The sequence below is a fragment of the Leopardus geoffroyi genome, chromosome X, assembly GCF_018350155.1.
Source record: "Leopardus geoffroyi isolate Oge1 chromosome X, O.geoffroyi_Oge1_pat1.0, whole genome shotgun sequence".
Taxonomy (NCBI): Eukaryota; Metazoa; Chordata; class Mammalia; order Carnivora; family Felidae; genus Leopardus; species Leopardus geoffroyi.
The window spans coordinates 117519990-117532527 of NC_059343.1; positions in this window are offsets into that span (position 1 = coordinate 117519990).

Below are 12538 nucleotides of genomic sequence, written 5' to 3' on the forward strand. Positions count from 1 at the left end.
GAACATTTCCACTCTTCTGGGTCATAGTATATATTCACTGCTGCAATATTTTCTTCGTTGATATTTCTGCTGCAGTCTCTCTGCATCAGCATTTTGAGTAATATAAAAAGGTAGTTTGAGGTGTTTTTTCATACTTAGTTTAATTTAGTTATGAATAATGTAAAGTGATGATTTGTAGGAAATCTTGAAAATAATTTTCCCAAATTTCACATTTAGTGCTAAGGATATTTTGTAAATGTACTTATAATTTGATTTAGACACAAATAAAGAACTAAATTAAACTGAAACTGAAAAGTTTGCTTTCCTTTGAGCACAAAATTTACATACAGATTCTCGTTCTGTACAGCTATGTTTATAGTGATAAATGAGAATAGTTTTTATGATAGATAGACCAAAAAATCTCAAAAATAAAAGCAAAACTTTTCAGAAAGCTTTCGTGTGAAAATCATGATAACTCATCTATGAAGTCTTATATGCCAATATTAGACTTTTAGTTTTGCTGAATGCAAGTTTGCAAATACCATCATTTCAGCTCCAGTCATATTTCCAATAAGGGAATTTATATGTTGACACAACAAGTTGTGCTTCAGGGAAAATGGTAGCCAAGTGAATATATCTCTGTTGGCACTCACTTTCTATGAGCTGACCTTTAAAAACTAACAGACTTGCGGGTTAGACACGTGACTCCATGAAGTTGGTGCCATGTTGTTATGTTGTATTACTTTTGTGAAACTGATGGAAGTGGTAAGGTGTCAGAGTCACTTATTTTGCTGTCGCCTTTGTTGTATTAAGCATTTAGAGGGAAAGGGAAGGCTTTGGGAGACAGAATTGTTTAGTTGGAAAAGCATTTATGGTCAATCCTCGTCATGATCGAATCCTGGCACTACTGCTAACCAGCTGCGTGACCAAGAATCCTTTCCACACTTGAGTTTCCTCATCTGTAAAGTGGTTGTGGTACAGTATTTGTGATAGGGACGTAGCGAAAAACGAAATTAGGTGACAAATTTAACAACAGTGCCTGACAGGATGTATGGAAAACTTCGTGTGTTTCAACTTTCACACTAGATGCCGAGGTACAGGGCGGACAGATAGCTCCTAGCACCTAATAGGCAAGTCCATTTCCACCTTTTTGATGGCTCTTGCCCCTTATTCCATCCCAGATTCAGATTTACACTGCTTAATCAATTGCCAGCTCCCAGGTATTTTTTTGTTAAGTTTATTTCTTTATTTTGAGAGAGGGGCAGGAGGGGCAGAGAGAGAGACGATTCCAAGCAGTCTCCACATTGTCAGCGCAGAGCCCGATACAGGCTCGAACTCACAGACTGTGAGATCATGACCTGAGCCAAAATGAAGAGTCAGGCCAATCGACTGGGCCATCCGGGCACCTCCCCGCCAGGTATTTCTAAGTCCCTATCACTCCCGTGCTTTCATGAATGTGTTCTGGTTACTTTCCACTCGTTTTCCAACTGATGAGATAATGTACCCTTCGATTCAAAAAGCTACAATGGCTTTCTTGCATGCTTCATTGCATATCTAACTCTCTGACCCAAGATGGGGACTGGGTGATGGGAACCAATAGTAAGTGAGTTTCTACTATATGCAAGTCTCAATGCTTTGCAAACACTCTCTGGGTAGTAAGACCTCCCCCACCCTCGTTTTTAGCAGTCTTGCCTTGTTATGGGATCTTGACAGGAAAGCGAAATGAAAATAGTTAATAGTATATCCACTCAAGCTGCCTGAATTCTCAGACTTGCGGCACCTCACTTAACCCATAGCCCCTGCTTTACTGATTTATTTTAGCTTCTCTGGTACTGTTCTACTCCAAAACCACAACACCACCGACGAAACCTCATAATATACTTTTACAGTATCTTAGTTCTACCCTGGTTCAAAAACATCTTACCGTACAAATGAGTGTTAGAGTGACCTGGAAGACCAGGAATCTAGGTTTCTGTACTTAAGTTTCGCCATTGACTTTATATAGGATACGACAGTTTTTCTTCCCATCAGCTGCATTGTTAAATTATGGACAATTTCTGCTGTTGCTATCTTTAGTTGTTCCTCTGAAGTAGATCATATTACCCTCATTTCACAGAATGCTGGAGTTCATTTCCTTTGGACAAATCCGAGTCTCATTTTCCTCATTCATAAGACAGTGATAATACTATCTGACTCATTGGGTTTATGGGATGATGTAGAATGAAAAATAATAAAAAGATTACCATACTGCATTATATAATATATGATCAATAAATGGCACTTTACCATATGAGAATACCTGAATAAAATCCCACTTACTTATATCATATGCCGGATGAATTTTAGAATCATAGGATGTAGGCAAAAGGCCTTATATTGGGTATCCTCTATTCTAGTGATGTCCAACTGTGTTCTAAGACACTCTTGGGATTCTGAGGCTATAGCATTAGAAGGAAACAGACTTTCTTACCCTCCTTCACCTATTTCAATCCAAAGCAATGTAGCTGAATTTTCTAAGTTGCATTCAAATAATTTCATTAACTTACAGAACATTTCATTGAGCAACCTTACTCAAGTCTTGATAAGCCACGTAATCTGAAATAAGGAATTATCCCAATGTGACACATTCTGAAGATGTGCATGTGTCTCTGGATGGACTTTCGTATTCACTGCCACAGTCTAGACCTTGTAACGGATAGCAAATACTTCACAGGAGACTGATTATTCTAATAAGAAGAATGGACAATATTGAGGAGTATGTTCTCCTAACACAATGAATTAAATTAGAAACCAACAACAGAAGGAAACTTATGAAATACACAACTAATTGGAAGATAAACAAAACAGATGCTTTTGGCCAAAGAATAAATCACAAGAGGAACTAGGAAAATGTTGTAAGCTAAATAAAAATTTTTAAAAAATCAGAATTTGTGGGGTCCAGCTTAAGTAGTACTTACAGGGAAATTTATAGCTATAATGCCTTTATTAGAAAAGAAGAAAGATCTCACATTAATTAACCCAAGCATATTCCTCAAGAAATTAGAAAAAGAACTAAACACAAAACAAACAGGAAAAAAAGAAATAAAGATCACGTAGAAGTTAATATAAGAAAAAAGAGAAAAAGGGGGCGCCTGGGTGGCGCAGTCGGTTAAGCGTCCGACTTCAGCCAGGTCACGATCTCACGGTCCGTGAGTTCGAGCCCCGCGTCAGGCTCTGGGCTGATGGCTCAGAGCCTGGAGCCTGTTTCCGATTCTGTGTCTCCCTCTCTCTCTGCCCCTCCCCCGTTCATGCTCTGTCTCTCTCTGTCCCAAAAATAAATAAAAACGTTGAGAAAAAAAAAAAAAGAAAGAAAAAAGAGAAAATCAATAGAGAAGATTGATAATACCAAAGTTTGGCCCTTTAGAAACCAAAACTTGAAATCGGTTCTTTGAAAACCAATGTTTGAGGGAAAAAAATATATATGTACACACACACACACACACACACACACACACACACACACACATTTATTTCTTTTCAGGGTTTAGCTCACATGACAGTGGAAACTCAGAAAAGAACTGGAGTCCAAGTTGAAAGGTAGTCTGCTGGCAGAAGTCTTTGCTTGGGGAAGATTAAACTTTTTGCTATTAAGGCCTTCAACTCATTGGGTGAAGGCCACATGCGTTATAGAGGGTAATCTGCTTTACTCAAAATTCACCAATTTAAATGTTAATTTCCTCAAAAACATTTTTTTCTGCAACATTCAAAATAACGTTTGACCAAATATCTGAGCACTATAGCCCAGCCAAATATATACAATTAACTATAACAGACACTGATTACCAAAATCAATGCTGAAAGACTGGGCATAACTACTGACCTTACAGAAATTAAAAGGATTATAAGAAAATACTAGGAAAAATATTATGGCTAACAAATTAGAACATTTTTTTTAATTTTTTAATGTTTATTTTTATTTTTGAGAGAGAGAGAGAGAGAGAAACAGAGCGTGAGTGGGGCAAGGGCAAAGACAGACAGAGACACAGAATAGGAAGCAGGCCCCAGGCTCTGAGCTCTCAGCACAGAGCCTGACATGGAACTTGAACTCACGAACCACAAGATCATGACCTGAGCTGAAGTTGGATGCTTAACCGACTGAACCACCCAGGTGTGCCACAAATTAGAACATTTAGATGTAATTGACAAATGCCTAGAAAGACATGAACTATTGAACCCGACTCGAGAAGAAACACAAAATCTGAATAAACCTAAAACATTGGGTTTAATTACTAATCAATTGAATAAACCTAAAACATGGGATTTAATTACTAATCAATAAACCACCTGCAAAGAAAAGACCAGGCCCAAATAACTTCCATGGTGAATTTTACCAAATATGTAAAGAAAAATTAATATTCTGCACACTCATCCAAAAATTAGAAGAGGTAAGTAGGATTAATTATGATAAACTGAGGCTTGACATACTTGGTAAAAAGGGGTTAATCATGATTCCAACTTATGAGGTGCTTCACTTTTCATTTCTTCATCACTTCCAATTACCCATTGGAACCCTCTGTGACAGTTGGACTGTTGGATATTGGGATGAGTTTTTATCTAAATCATTGAAGAGTGTTTGTCATAGCGGTGTATCAAGAGAAAACAAAAAGTGGGGTGCCTGAATGTCTCAGTCGGTTAGGCATCCAACTTTTGATTTAGGCTCAGGTCATGATCTCATGTTTCATGAGATCGAGCCCCACATCAGGCTCTGTGCTTACAGTGCGGAGCCTGCTTGGGATTCTCTCTCTCCCTCTCTCTCTCTGCCCTTTCCCTCCAAAAAAATAAACACTTAAAAAAGAGATAAGAAGAATTGTCATTAGAACTTGAACACTCACTGTGTGTCGTGCGTTGTTTGCCACTTCCCATGTATTATTTTTTTAATTTCTATTAATTGCATCAGATTGTTGGGTATTTTTATTTTTATTTTTATTTTTGAAAGAGAGACAAAGAGAGAGTGTGCGCACAAGCAGGTGAGGGGCAGAGAGAGAGGGAGAGACTCCCAAGCAGGCTCTGCGCTGTCAGTGCTGAGTCCAATGCCTGGCTCAATCTTACAAAGCGTAAAATCGTGCCCTGAGCTGAAACCAAGAGTAAGATGCTTGACTGACTGGGCCACCCAGGCGCCCCTTTAATTTTTATTATTGAAGCATAGTTGACATGCAAGCAGTATTCATTTCAAGGGTGCAACATAGTGGTTCAACAGCTCCATACATTACTCAGTGGTCACCAATGTAAATGTAGTACCATCTATCACCATAGGTTATTACAATAGTATTGACTATATTTCCTGTGCTGTACTTTTCTTCTCTGTGATTTATTTCATAACTTCAAGTTTGTGCCTCTTAATCTTCTTCACCTATTTCACCCATCCCTCCACCCAGACTATTGAATTTGTTTCTTTAATGCCAACACTGAACTATAATTTTGCCTTGTATTATGTAGATTGCACTTAATGTTTTTAAAATTTTTTAGTGTTTGTTTTTGAGACACAGAGAGACAGAGCGTGAACAGGGGAGGGGCAGAGAGAGAGGGAGACATAGAATCTGAAGCAGGCTCCAAGCTCTGAGCTGTCAGCGCAGAGACCACGGGGCTCGAACTCATGAACCGTGAGATCGTGACCTGAGCTGACGTCAGACACTCAGGGCACCCAGGCGCCCCAAACTTAATGTTTTTAAATGAGGTTGATGTTTTTATTGAGATATTACTTATGTACCATAAAATTCACAATTGGAAGTATACAATTCGGTAGTTGTTGGTATATTCACAAGATTGTGCAACCATCACCACTATCTAATTCTACACCACTTTCATCGCCTCAAAGGCAACTCTGTGTCTGTTAGCAGTCATTGGATTAGGTCAAATGCTTTTTCTGCATCTCTTGAGATAATGATGTGTTTCGTGTTTTTTATTCTATTCATATGATACACTACATTAATTTGTTTTTGATGTCAGGCCAACCTTGATTTCCTGAAATAAATCCCGCTTAATTATGGTGTATTATGTTTCATATATATTGCTGGAATTTATTTGCTAGTATTTTTGAATCTATATTTATATGAGGTATTGGCCTGCGGTTTTCTTTTCATATGATGTTATCTGGTTTTGTTACCAGGATAATACTGCCTTCATAGAACAAGGCAGTATTCCATCGTTGTTTTTTTGGAATATTTTCTGAAAGATTGGACTTAATTCTTTAAACCTTTGGTAGAATTCAGTAATGAAGCCATCTTGACCTGGGCTTTTCTTTGTGCAATTTTTTAAATTACTAAGCCCATCTCTTTACTTATTATAAATCTGTTCTGATTTTCACATATTATTTGTAACTTTAAAGGCAATTCCTGAAATAGGTGGCATGATGACAGTTATAAAAAGGAAGAAACAGACGTTAATTTTTTTTGTTACGAATGCCAAGTTAATGAGTGGCAAAGCTAAAATTCTGATCGTTCTGGCTGCAGAAACCATGTCAATTTCCCTTGCATCACACGGCCTTCAATGAACACTGATTAAGATTATATACTCCCTTTGTCTTAGGTGTGAATACAATGTCATAAGACACTAAAGTCATTAGCCAAATGCTAGCACCTTGAAGCAAACATCTATTGGCAAACCAAGTTTCAATCAATATTTTTTTGTGCAGCTTATGAACATCTTGTGAAAAGATTAAATACACCCATTTTTAGTTATCTGTCTTTCATCTGTAATTCAGATTTTGGTAATGTGGTTTTTAAAATAAATTTTATTTGAGTATAGTTGACACACACTGCTACATCAGTTTCAAGTGTACAACATAACAAATCAGCTTCTCTACATGTTATGCTGTACTCACCACGAGTGTAAGTACCTTCCGTCACCATACAACACTACTGCAGTGTCACTGGCTATATTACCTATGCTGTGATCTTTATTCTTGTGATTTGTTCATCCCGTAAGTAGAAGCCTGTATCTCCCACTTGCTTTCACCCATTTTACTCATCCCCCTACCCGCTCCTCTCTGGTAACCATCCATTTGTTCTCCGTATTTACAGGTCTGATTTCTGCTTTTTTTTTGTTAACTCACTTGTGGGTTGTTGTTGTTGTTTTAGATTTCACATATGAGTGAAGTCATATGGTATTTGTCTTTCTCAGTCAGACTTATTCACCTAACATTATACCCTCTAGTTCTATCCATGTTGTTGTGAATGGCATGATCTCATCCTTTGTAATGGCTGAGTAATATTTCTGTGTGTGTGTGTGTGTGTATGTGTGTGTGTGTGTATTAGATTTTGGTAATATTTTTGATGTTGCCTCTTATCTACTGATTTACTTTTGATTTTATATGGTAGGGACAACATCTAGGTTACTCCCCTTAAAGAAAATTGTCTTCTGTGCTAAATTTCTCTCTTTCCTTTCTTGTTTTGGTAAGAAAGATTTCTGGGCTCTTTTATGTGCGTTGTGGGATGAGACAAGAAAGAGAAAGGAAGTAAAAGAAAAGTGTCATGCAGGCTAGGGCTTTGTGATTTTTTTGAGGTAAGAGTTTGAGAAGAAATGAGGAAAGATAAATTCATGAGTAAAAGTGGTCATTGTGAATTGGACCCCTTTTTTGTTTTATTTTTGCTTTGTTTTGTTTTAAATGTTTATTTATTTTTGAGAGAGCAGAAGTGGAGAAGGAGCGGGGGGGGGGGGGTTGACAGAGGATCTGAAGCAGGATCAGCGCTGACAACAGCCAGCCTGAGTGGGACTCCAACTCACAAAATGTGAGATCATGACCTGAGCTGAAGGCAGGCACTAAACTGACTGAGTCACCCAGATGCCCTTGTTTTTTTTGTTGTTTTTTTGTAATTTAAATTTTAGTTAACATATAGTGAAATATTGGTTTTAGGAGTAGAATTCAGTAATGCATCACTGATATATATAATTCTTTATCCATTCATCTGTCAATGGACATTTGGACTCTTTTCGTACATTGGCTGTTGTTGATGGTGCTGCTATAAACACTGGGCTACATGTGCCCCTTCAAATCAGCATTTGCTATCCTTTGGATAAATGCCTAATAGTGCAATTCCTGGGTTATAGAGTATTTTTAATTTTTTTAGGACTATCCATATTGTTTTTCAGAGTGGCTGCACCAGTGTGCATTCCTACAAACGGTGCAAGAGGGTTCCCCTTTCTCCACATCCTCGTCAACACCTTTGTTTCTTATGTTATTAATGCTAGCCATTCTGACAGGTGTGAGGTGCTATCTCATGGTTTTGATTTGTATCTCCTTGATGTTGCATGATGTTGAACATCTTTTCACGTGTCTGTTACCCATCTGAATGTCTTCTTTGGAAAAGTGTCTATTCATGCCTTCTACCCATTTCTTAATTGGGTTACTTGTTTTTTGGGTGTTGAGTTGGTAGGTTCTTCATAGATTTTGTATACTAACCCTTTATCAGATCTGTTACTTTCAAATACCTTCTCCCATTCCATAGGCTGACTTTCAGTTTTGTTTGTTTCCTTTGCTGTGCAGAAGCTTTTTATCTTGATGGTACGAATAGTTCATTTTTGCTTTTGTTTCCCTTGCCTCTGGAGACTTGCCTAGTAACAAGTTGCTGTGACCAAGGTCAAAGAGGTTGTTGTCTATGTTCTTCTCTAGGACTTTGACGGTTTCCTGTCTCACGTTTAGACCTTTCACCCATTTTGAATTTATTTTTGTGTATGGTGTAAGAAAGTGGCCCAGTTTCATTCTTCTGCATGTTCGCCGTCCAGTTTTCTCAACACCATTTGTTGAAGAGACTGTCTTTTTTTTCCATTAGATATTCTTTCCTGCTTTGTTGAAGTTGAGTTGGCCATATAATTGGGGGTCCATTTCTGGGTTTTCTGTTGTGTTCCATTGATCTATGTGTCTGCATATGTGCCAGTACCATACTGTCTTGATGACTACAGCTTTATAATATAACTTGAAATTCAGAATCATGATGCCTCCAGTTTCTTTTAGCTATTCAGGGTCTTTTGTGGTTGCATACAAATTTTGGGTTTTGTCTAGCCTTGCCAAAAATACTGGTAGACTTTTGATAGGAATTGCATTAAATGTGTAGATTGCTTTGGGTAGTATAAGCTTTTTAACGTTTGTTCTTCCAATCCATAAGCATGGAATGCTTTTCCATTTCTTTGTGTCTTCTTCAATTTCTTTCATAAATATTCTATAGTTTTCAGAGTACAGATCTTTTACCTGTTTGGTTAGGTTTATTCCTAGGTATCTTATGGTTTTTTGGTGTCTGTTTCCTCCCCTGTAGGAGGAAACAGTCGAACTCTTTAAGCATTCAAGAAGCAAGTACCAGCATTCCAGAAAACCAGAGTTAAGGAACGTCTAGAGTTTGAGTGATCTCACTCTCAGGGACATATGTACAATTTTGCTAGGTGATAAGGTAAGTAACATTCTGTAATCACCTGTCCCCTAATCCAACAATGTACAATAGAAACTACAAGACAAAATGAGTGGTCTGTGACCATAAAACAGGTTTTCTTGGGGGAGATGTATGTTATCTACTACTATGCCCTGTGCACTTTTCTTTTCTTTAATTAGGCACAATGCTCTCAGGTTAACGATGTAGAAGCTGAGGACATGAAGATGGAATGACCTTTTCACAGTTGATGGGAGAGTTGATTTAATACCTCTCAGTTGAGAGCTCTTGTTTCTAGAACATCCTGTCAATCAGATATTGATAATTAATAAGTATTCATCCATTGAGCTATTTATTTGTTCCCTAAATATTTAGTTAATGAAAAATAGTTGGGAACTGAGACTATATTTCAAGAACAAGCAAACATTTTCTAGATCCTTCAGAGCCATAACAAAGCCCTAGCATGCTTTAAAAAATGATAAAATATTAACTATACAAGTCAAACTACCTATCTAGAATGAAATCTTTAAAAATCCCTGAGGGAAGTATTCTTTAATTTGGTGGGAGGCCTTAGTATAAGATCTATGCCTAGTGGATTCAATGTAGTCCTTCTGTTCATTTACCACCTTTTTGTTAGGCTTATAATGTGTGCATGACACTGTCGTTGGTGTTAATATCGCCAACATATGTGGAATAAGACTAAATGAATAGTAAGTTTCATTTTGGTTAAAGTTTGAAAAATCAATCCCTCATCTAGCAAAATGCCTGGTTCCTAATATATCCTGCAACTTATAATCTCAAGGGAATTCACTTTTCAATCATACACAGGTTCAAAGTATAACAAGCAACATGAAGCTGATGCTTTTAAAGTCTCATATCCATTTCATGAACCATGTATAAAACGAGTAGCTAAATCGAAAATAGTTAATTTTAGGGCTTATGTTATCCTCTAAAATCCATTCACAAGGAAGAGAAAGCTTTGGAACTGTATCTTTCTAGTCTCCCATTTATGGGTTGAATGTTTTCTATAAGCATATTTGAAATAGAACTATGGGAGACGTTGAAAGAAAAAGCAGACAGTGTGCATCCAAGTTAGCTGCTAGAATATCAGTGGATGTTTTCCAAACAAGACTATCTGGACCAATAACAGTATTGATCAGTGCTCAGTACAGCACTGTGGAGAGTGCTCTAGTGGGTCCCAGATGTTTTAGATGCACATCAGGCCTGGCCCTTGGCCCAGCATTTATGAGAGATGCACCCATGACCTTGTGATCTTGTGGCTGGATAAATCCATTTTTGTTAGTTGGCTTTGGTTGTTCAGAAATGTGAGAGGGGAAAAATAAGCCCAAATATTGATGATGTTAGACAATGGAGCATACCTTTGTGAGGGAGTTGCAGAGCCGGAAGAAAGCTGATCATGACCAGAGATGAGGCAAATTTAGTAGCTAAATAGAAAATAGTTAATTTTAGGGCTTATAGAAGATCTTTCTACAACATTTCAGCATGTTTCCACTAAAGTTTCAGAAACTTTCCAGAGTGGAAATTTTAATATATTTCAAAAAGAGAGTGGAGTCCTTCCCTGTACCTTAATTTTGGATCCACTGAATATCACCAACTGAGGGAGGAGTTTTGAAATAAAATTATATTATAATTTGGCTCTCATTACTGTTATGTCTATGCCAGGAAGAGCCAAGAGAAGTTAATGCAAGTATAAAACTCTGGCCCTGATTAAAAAAAAATAATAAAAAATTAAAAAATAAATAAAAAAATAAAAACTTCAGTGGATCTGCCCAGTCGTTCCAAACATTTTGAGTCAGGAGTCCCTTGGAGAATTTCATGAAAATCATCCAGACAACCAGTAGTTCATGCACTGAATTTTTCATACAATTTCAGGGGATCACAGAACCTTGATATGTGCTTAAATCAAGCCAAAGCTCCCACGAACTCTTAGGCTAAATAATAAAAACATTATACTGTAGTTGTGAAAAAGTCAGGAGGTTTGGGCATCGATAAGGAAGCTAGGTTCCACAATTAAAATCCACCAGAAGAATCACTGTCTGCTTATCTGTAATCAGTGGTGTGAGTCCACAAGGTATAGGCCTATAGGTGAGCGTTTGTGAGATGAGTAAAGGTGCCTTTTATTGTAGATTATCTTTAGAGTTTCATCCCAGCTTCCAGAACAACTGGGCCAATCCAGCTCTCCACACTTCTGTCCAGCTTCCATATATCCACCACAACTTCCCATCACTCCATACTTTTTTCCCTCCTTGGCTTACACTGGGAGATCAGTAAATACTTGTAACTCCAAGGGAAGCAGGTCCACATACCTGAGAGTCCCTCTTTGGATGTGGAAAATGGGCCCACAGTTCCAGTGGCAATGCTTTTTGGCCAATGTTCCCCATTATATCATAAAAGAGAGAAAGTCTAGTCACCCTCATGGCTTTACATATGAGTGAGTAATTACATGAAAATCATATTCTGTGGGCACTTGGGTGACTCAGTAAGTTTAGCATCTGACTCTTGATTCTGGTTCAGGTCATGATCTCATGGTTTGTGAGATGGAGCCCCAAACTGGGTTCTTCGTTGACAGCACGGAGCCTGCTTGGGATTCTCTCTCTTTCCTCTCTCTGCCCGTCCCCCGCTCATGCGTGCTCTCTTTCTCTCTCTCAAAATAAATAAACATTTAAAAAATAATGCTTGGGCGCCTGGGTGGCTCAGTCGGTTGAGCGGCCGACTTGGGCTCAGGTCACGATCTCGTGGTCCGTGAGTTCGAGCCCCGCATCGGGCTCTGTGCTGACAGCTCAGAGCCTGGAGCCTGTTTCAGATTCTGTGTCTCCCTCTCTCTGACCCTCCCCCTTTCATGCTCTGTCTCTCTCTGTCTCAAAAATAAATAAACGTTAAAAAAAAATAATGCTCAATTAGCTCTTTTTCATATATATACGTATTTATTTATTTATTTTTAATTTACATCCAAGTTAGCTAGCATATAGTGCTATAATGATTTCAGGAGTAGATTCCAGTGATTCATCCCCTACGTATAACACCCAGTGCTCATCCCAACAAGTGTCCTCCTTAATGTCCCTTACCCATTTAGCCCACCCCCCCACCTACAGCCCCTCCAGCAACCTTCAGTTTGTTCTCTGTATTTAAGAGTCTCTTCTGTT